Here is a 7,911-nt window from a genome sequence, read left to right as displayed (position 1 = left end):
GATTTGCTGGGGTGTCAAGAGAGGGTTTTCTCGGTATGTTGAGTTGGTGATGTGTAATTTGTTCAGAGTTTTTTATTTCTACCGGATACATTATTTCTATTTGCTTGAGTGCAGGCGGGCAAATGGACGCAATCCCATTGAGGACATACTTCACCATCATGACTATTGGTGTGCTTGCACCTGGTTAGCATCTTCTCATCTTCACTTTTCCAAAAATCTAGTGAAAGAACTTCTCCAAAACTTTCCAAATTAACCTTCATATTTCTCCTAGCACTGTGTACCTTTTTGTTGCAAATTTGTGCTACTTTTCATGGTGACTTGAGTCCGCTGTCTCTTTCACTACAATATAACTTATAAGAGGGTGGATGTAGTGCCCAGTTTTGTTCACCAGTGAAACCCTAGTGCACACAGCAGATATCAATTTAACAAACATGTGAGCTCTTATCATGGTCCTGCCAGGTGGATGTTATCTCAAGTCTGAGATGAAGCACTCGGAGAAGGGGCATCTCTGAGCCCTGGAGTCTCCCTCTGATCACAAACTTTTGGGAAGCTCTGTGTTTGCTGTGGGTTTTCCTGGAGAAGGATAAGGGGAGAAGGGAGCTTTCCTAGAGGGCTTTTTTTTTTTTTAACTATTCAACTTGGACACTTCCTACAAAGATTTGGTTACAGGTTTTTAGCTAAGAGCTGTAGTTAAGGTTGGTTTTTAAAAATCAGTATATTTCTTCATTATTGAAGAATATGTTTATGCTATATGATATGTGAATAGGATATATTCATTCTATTATTTTACAACCAGTTGGTTCTCCAAAAATATTTTCTTAACTACTCATTTCTAGCCTTTAAAAAATGTTCAACCTGAAAGAAGCCTCTTCAACTCTTTTTATGGAGTTTCCAAGATAGTAATTTTATCCAATACTTACTCACTATAAAGCATTTCATTTCTCCCATTTTCATTGTAAATTGTTTCTAGAACTTGTAAGAGAGCACTGGTTCTAAATAGCACCTGCCTGCTCTCTAGGGGTGTCATGGAGATGTGTGGGAATTTTTTGGTCGTCATCATGAATGGCATTTGGTAACTGAGTCCACAGGTGCTATATCCTGAAATAAGCCAGACAGCCCGCCGACTGTCCAGAGTTCCACTTGACTTTTAAATGTCCTTCTGGACTTTACTGTAAGTGAAAATGCTTTATTTTCCCCAAACCTAAAACTAAACTCTCTTTACATATGAATGCAAACATTTTACATAGATTTAAAGGATACCAAGTTGATAAGTTGAGGGACAATTGGTTTTTGTTTTATTTTACTTAGAGAATCATATAATGAAGAGCAGTACCATTTGCCTTGGAGTCACCAATGAGACGTGCCTCTGTCGTGATGATTCTGAGTCCAGGCCCAAGTACACACTAGGGCACATGACAGTGGCAGGTATAGATTAAGCATTCCATAATATTTATTTATGATTTGGTTTTTATTTTTCACTCCCTTCACCCATTTCTCCCACCACCCCACTCTCTGCCCCTGAAAACCACCAATCTGTGCTCTGTACCTGTGAGCTTGGTTTTGTTGTTGTCATTGTTTGATTCTAGATAGGAGAGATCACACATGGCATTTGTCTTTCTCTAGCTGACCTATCGCATTTAGCATAACGCCCTCAAGGTTCACCAGTGCTGTCACAATTTTCAGGATTTCCTTCTTTCTCAGAGCTGAATAATATTCCCTACCACACGGATATGTGGAATATACCACATCTTTATTTTCCCACTTATCTATGGGTGGACATTTACATTGTTTTCATATCTGGGTTGGGTTGTTGCCCAATGAGAAAAATATAAAGCTCTTAGACCCACACTTTCTTTCCTTTTTTGCTTCTTGTCCTTTAAAGCCTCTTTGATTCAAAATGTTCTATAGCTCTCTACGTGATCTTCTCCCCATCATTAGCAGTATGAGATTTAAAAAAATAAAATCTTAGATTATGGATGTTGCTTTAATGACTTTGAAGACTCATTGCAAGTTAAGCAACAGCTAAAATTGTGCCATGGGGTAGCAGCAACAATCCGAGGGAGCATTTCTCTGTAACTTAAACAAAATGCACATAAAGATTAATGAAAGAAAGTCAATCCGCTGAGAAGTTAAACCTACAATCCTCTGATCCACACTCAGGTTCATTTGCATTTGCACTAATGGCTTAGCATGACAGGAATTCTTAACACGACATTTTAAATGAAGCATCAGAAATCATTGCTATACAAGTAACAACTATTTTGAACTTAACATTAAAAAAAACTTTTATTAAGTGAAAGGGTAGTTAGTTCAGTTGGTTAGGACAGGGTTTGAAAAACTCAAGATTGTGAGTTTGATGCCCATATTGGTCATAGGTTTGTTTATTTTCTTGATTCTTAACCGGTACAAAGCAGAGAATAACATATAATGCACAATGTCCTAAGAAGTTTCAAATCCGTCGCTCTTGCTATCATTTAATTCAATGATGACCCAGTTCAGTTCCTATGAATTCGATATTTCCCCAGACACTGGATCGTTCTCTTCGCTCCAGGAGCAGCGGCTGAGCAGAGAGCTGCAGCCGCGCAGGGCAGAGGGCTCAGAGGCGAGAGCTCTGCCTGATGGAAAAAACAAAAAAGTGGAAAAGATAACTGGCAACTTTTTTAGAAGTTTATTTGATTTTAAATTGTCTTTCCAAATAGCAACTAACCTTTTTCAAATCAACAAGAGATACAAGGCAAAAAGAAGTTCTTAAAAGGTAGTTTTTCCATGTCTCTGAAAACTCTGATTTAACCGACGGCCCTGATGGCCCTGGAAGAAGCGCCACGAAAGGTGGGTCTGTTCAGGACGCTTCCTCTACCCACGTGTCTTTTCCATGAAGACTCTGGTGTAAAAGGTGTTGGCGGGCATGGGACAGGTGACCGTCCACCACTTAATTCTAGAGGAGGAAAAGCAGACGGATTCCATACCTTAAAAACTGTCGGGGGAGGGGGCGGGGGCGTTGAAAGGAAGAACTATATCATCAAACAGTTTATAGAGATATGCCAACCTGCAGGTCCCATGGTGTAATGGTCAGCACTCTGGACTCTGAATCCAGCGATCCGAGTTCAAGTCTCGGTGGGACCTCGCTGTGTCACTTTTGCCACATTGTCTCTGTACAATCCGCTTTCTTGTGCATACTAACCCCGGCTCCCAAGCTCATTTCCGATATTCCCACCTCGCCCGGTGTCTGCAATCACCAGCCAAAGAACAGGTTAATGCTTGGTGTGAGCAATTTGTTTCTTGGGGGCGGGGCGGGGCGGGGCGGGGCGGGGCCCCGGAGAAAGCTCAAGAGAAAATGCACACGAGAAGCGCCCGAGTTTGCTGGAACTGGAAATCTCTAGAAAAAAAAGGTAAAAATGAGGAGACAGGTGGTCGGCGGGAAGAGCGAGAGGAAATGTGGGGATAGTCGTGGACCGAGAAAAGTGAGGATGGGACTTAAGAAAAGGATTATCCCGAGACAACTAGTGGAGGAGGCGGAGAGAAAACTGTGCGTCCGAGAGACCGCAGAGGGGCGGAGCCCGAGCTCCCAGCTCCGAGCTGTGGCTGTGGCGGGGAGGGGGGGCGGGGCGAGGGCGGGGGCGGGGCGAGGCGGGGCGAGGGCGGGGAACCAACCACAGGCCGCGGGCGGATGCTGATTAACATGCGGCCCCCCCCCCCCCCCCCCCCCCGCTCTGCACGCTGCCCCGGTTCCCCGAGCATAAATAACCCGGGGGCTTCTTTCGAACTAGATGGCGAAGTTTTATTCAGGGGTCTTAAGCGAACTGCAGTTCTGGAGACACCATCAGGAAATACCCGGACTGTTCCACAGAAAAAGAACAGTTGAGCGTTTTTATAGCAAAAAGCACGTTATTGAGAAGCATCAGTCCTGCATTCGTAGCCTCCGGATTGGTAGCGGCCGGATATCCGGTGGCCTGGAACAGCGTTTCATAAATTCTTCCGAGGATTGATTATCCAAGGATTTCTGTACGTCGGGGCACGGACGCGCAACTGAAGATCTCAAAAGTTTAAGTCCTCAGGGTAATTAAAGGAAGATAACAATGATTCTGCAGGTTACGGCCCATTCTGATTCAAATAATCTTGTTAGCTTGACTGTAGTGTCTCCATTTCTTCCCTTCACTCTTCCCTCACCAGCGAGGGCGCGCAGGCTGCTGCGGGCGCGCCGCCCCTCGGCTCCCCGCAGGTCCTCGTGGGGCCCGCAGCCAGGAGCCTGCTGTGCAGAACGGGAAGCTGGGTCGCCCCGGCTATTGCTAGGACGTTTGGTTTTGGACAGAGGCCAGATGGAAGAAACATATGGACGGGAGAAACCAGCTCCAGCGTTAGAAAGATCTTAGAGGTGGGGGAGGGAGTGTAAGGCGGGTAAATGGTAATGGCAAAAAGTACAAATGGAGGATAGGGGAAGGGGAGGCCCCAGGACTCAGCGCAAAGCTTCCCGGACGCGCCTGCCTGACCACGTGCCTCTCCACCTTTGTTAAATTTGGTACAACCTCCGGCTGGCAGGTTACCCCAGGGCTAGAAATACTCCGTCTTGACAAGAAAACAGTTGGAAATACTGGTGTCTCCCTGTAAACAAGACACAGGGCTACACAAGACATGATTTCATGCCGGAGGAGATGATAAATTCCTCATCTACTAACAACATTTCACCTTTAATGAAAAGGGACATTATATGTCAAGGAAACAATGCTTTACTTTTCTTACACTTACTCAGACACATAGGAAAATCAATCTTTTGTCAAAAATAACATGTACCCATATTTTCCCTGGCCAGGTGGCTCAGTTGGTTGGAGCATTGACCCATACACCAAAAAAAAATAATGTGTACCCATATTTTGTAAAGGTATATTTTTATGTGATTGCAAGTTCCTTGCTCGCTATTAGTTTCATTTATTGCTGCCATTTATTAAATTTAGATTAACAGTGGAAATGTGTTGAAGAGTCTACTTTAAATAATGCACCTTAAATAATTTTAAGAGCACCATTTGTAAGCCCCACGCTTGTTTGAAACCACAAACGCGTGGTCTTTTTGCTGTTAATATCCACCAAATTATTCCAGCCATAATAAGTTTTTATCTGTGGATGCATGAAGTGGTGGGGAAAAATACCCCCAGCCCTTTCACTAAAAGACACATTTCCAATGCAATTATACTTTACATATATAGTAGCTTCTCAAATTTATTTATTCATATATTTTATTGTACGCTACTATTAAATGTGAAGGTAATTTGAGTTCAGAAGAAAAATGCTTAAACAGATGCATAGTCACTGGAAATACCTAAAAAAATTAGATTTCACTGTATGAAAGTACTTTGCTGTGCATAGTGGCTTGATAGGGTTTTGAGCCTAAAATACATGATATTAGGATATAATTCCATGGCAGGTATGGAATATAAAAATATGCTTGTGGGAGAAAACATATTCTTGAAAATTTTTTAACTGCAAAGCCTCCATAAAAAGGGGTAGAAGGAGGAAGAGGGTGAGGGCAAAGAGGAGGACAGAGGAGGGAGGAAGGGAAGGAAGGGCTGCAGGGTTTAAGCTGAAACTGAGGAGTGAACAGAGGGAAGGCGGGCGAAGCGCAGGCAGAGGGGAGGTCTAAGCAGTGTCACAGAGAATGAAATTCGGGAGTGTGGGGAGAAAAGAAAGAATTTCACCTTGACTGGGAGGCAAGTGTGAAGACTGAAGAAGGACAATTGAAGCTGCAGAGGGCAGATTAAGATACGGAGAAAGGTGCAAAGGCCTGCTTCCCTGTGAACATTCTCTAAGATGTCTACAGTTAGCTACATGTCAGGGTCAAAGTGCAAGGCTTTGTGGAAAGTAACACTTAAAGGAGTATTCAAAAATACGAGTTTCTGTGGAACAAGGGGGTTCAGTGGTTAAGGCAAAGGAGTACTAATCCATTGTGCTCTGCACCCATGGGTTTGAATCCCAGCCTTTTTGGGCGCTCAGGAATGGAGATGTGTGTTTTCTGCTCTTTATCTCTGAGCTGCCAAAATAAAACTTACACCTTACACAACTTTCCTGCTTCTTCTTGCCTCTCCCTTCACTCATTTGCTTCTCACATAGTGTAAATGCTCTGCTGTCTTAGAGCTCAATTCCATGAACTTCAGCTGGTGACTCTCAGGCGAGGAGTAAATTTTGGAGCCAAAGCATTACAGAACCGCAGGACGGGTCCTGTTGCCCGCTGTCGTCCTCTAGGCAAAATTCCAGAGGCAAAAGTTTGTTGGTAAAGGAAAGGAGTCTTTATGCAAATACTTCACAATTTTGGAGTAACACCTTTCCACTGTGATAGGGGTTAACTGATAGTCTCTTGAGCCTATCAATTAAGGCTAAACTCTTTAATTATAGTTTTAATCACTTAAGCCTATCAATTAAGGCTAAATCTAATACCTGAGTTCTCCTAGCATTTCCTCCTGTTCATTTTTATCTTATTCCTATAGGGTTAGTTCACAAACTAAAACAACATAAGATACAAAAGCTACACAATTTTGGAAGAATGGCAGACTTCTGCCTCGGATCTTGTCCTCTCTGGAACAGCCAGAGAAGAATAACCCTGCCACCCTCTGCCAGGCCAGCCGGATCCTAAGCTGTACCCGGAGTGCCTGCCACTCAAAATACTACCCATTGGGAAATGCAAGCATCCTCCAGGGAAAGAGAGCTAGAAATAGCCAGCGCGGAAGCCCAAGAGCCCTTCTTTTATTTCAAATCTTCTAGCCCACAATTCCATTCTGGAGGAGTTCAACTTCTCAGCCAATTGCATCCTAGAATGTTTACCATTGCCTCCGCCAACCTCCTTCTACGGCCCCTGCCTGCTTCTCCCAGGTGATCTGATCAGATCTCCCTATATCAAAAGGAGCAGTCAAATCTTTGGCCAGACACTGCCTCCTCATTTCTCTGAATAATTGACAGGTTTACATATCACTTTCTTCACTTCCTCAAGTCAGGGTAATTCTTATGTTTCTTTGTTTATTGTCACAGCAGTGCCCTGAGGGAGTCTGCTGCTAAGTGCCCTACAAGAAATGTGAAAGGACCTCCTTCAGGTTGAAATAAAAGGATACTAGATAGGAACTTGAAGTCATTTGAGAAAATACAGAACTCCAGTAAGAGTAACTACACAGGCTAACATCAAAGCTAGTATACTTGTTTGTTTGTTTGTTTTCTAACTCCTCTTTTTCCAGCCCAGGTGATTTAAAAGGTAAATACATAAAATAAATCTATATTCATGGGCACACAATGTATAAAACAATTTGTGGCGACAACAAACTTAAAGACACATAGATGCAGAGGAGCAGAGTTTTTGTATTCTATTGAAGCTAAGTTGGTAAGTTTCTATCAACTCAAACTATATTGTTTTAAATTCAGGATGTTATTTATAATTGCTACAAACTCTAATTAACCACTAAAAAATATCTAAAAATACAACAACAGGCCCTGGCTCCTGTGGCATCCTCCTGCAAAGCAAAAGGTCTCTGGTGATTCTGGTCAAGGCACAGGCCTGGGTTGCAGCTGGTCCCCAGTGGGGGTGTGTGAGGCAACCAATCCATGTTTCTCTCCCTCCCTTCCTTCCCCTCTCTCTAAGAATAAATAAGTAAAATATTTTTAAGAAAAAGGTACAAACAACAGGAATGAGAAAATTATCAAAATACTACACTACAAAAAATCAACTAGACATCAAAGAAAGCAGTAATGAAAGAAATTAGAAACAAAGATGATATAAGAAATACAAAAAACAAAAAGCAAAATGACACAAGTAAATTCTTCCTCATTGGTACTTTAACTCCAACTGTAAATGGATTACATTTTCCAATCAAAAGACAGAAATTGGTTCAATAAACAATGTTAAATGATTTGATGATATGCTGTCCATGAGATATTTAG

General features: G+C 42.6%; 1 non-coding gene across 1 annotated transcript; it reads left to right on the top strand.

Annotated features, from left to right (window-relative positions):
* The first annotated feature begins 3,051 nt into the window (after positions 1-3,051).
* TRNAQ-CUG lies at positions 3,052-3,123 on the top strand. The gene has a single exon. It is a non-coding gene; the product is annotated as a tRNA-Gln (tRNA).
* The last annotated feature ends 4,788 nt before the right edge of the window (positions 3,124-7,911 follow it).

This window comes from Phyllostomus discolor, chromosome 14 (genome assembly GCF_004126475.2).
Source record: "Phyllostomus discolor isolate MPI-MPIP mPhyDis1 chromosome 14, mPhyDis1.pri.v3, whole genome shotgun sequence".
In the NCBI taxonomy this organism is placed as follows: Eukaryota; Metazoa; Chordata; class Mammalia; order Chiroptera; family Phyllostomidae; genus Phyllostomus; species Phyllostomus discolor.
This window is presented reverse-complemented; position numbering and strand designations above follow the sequence as displayed.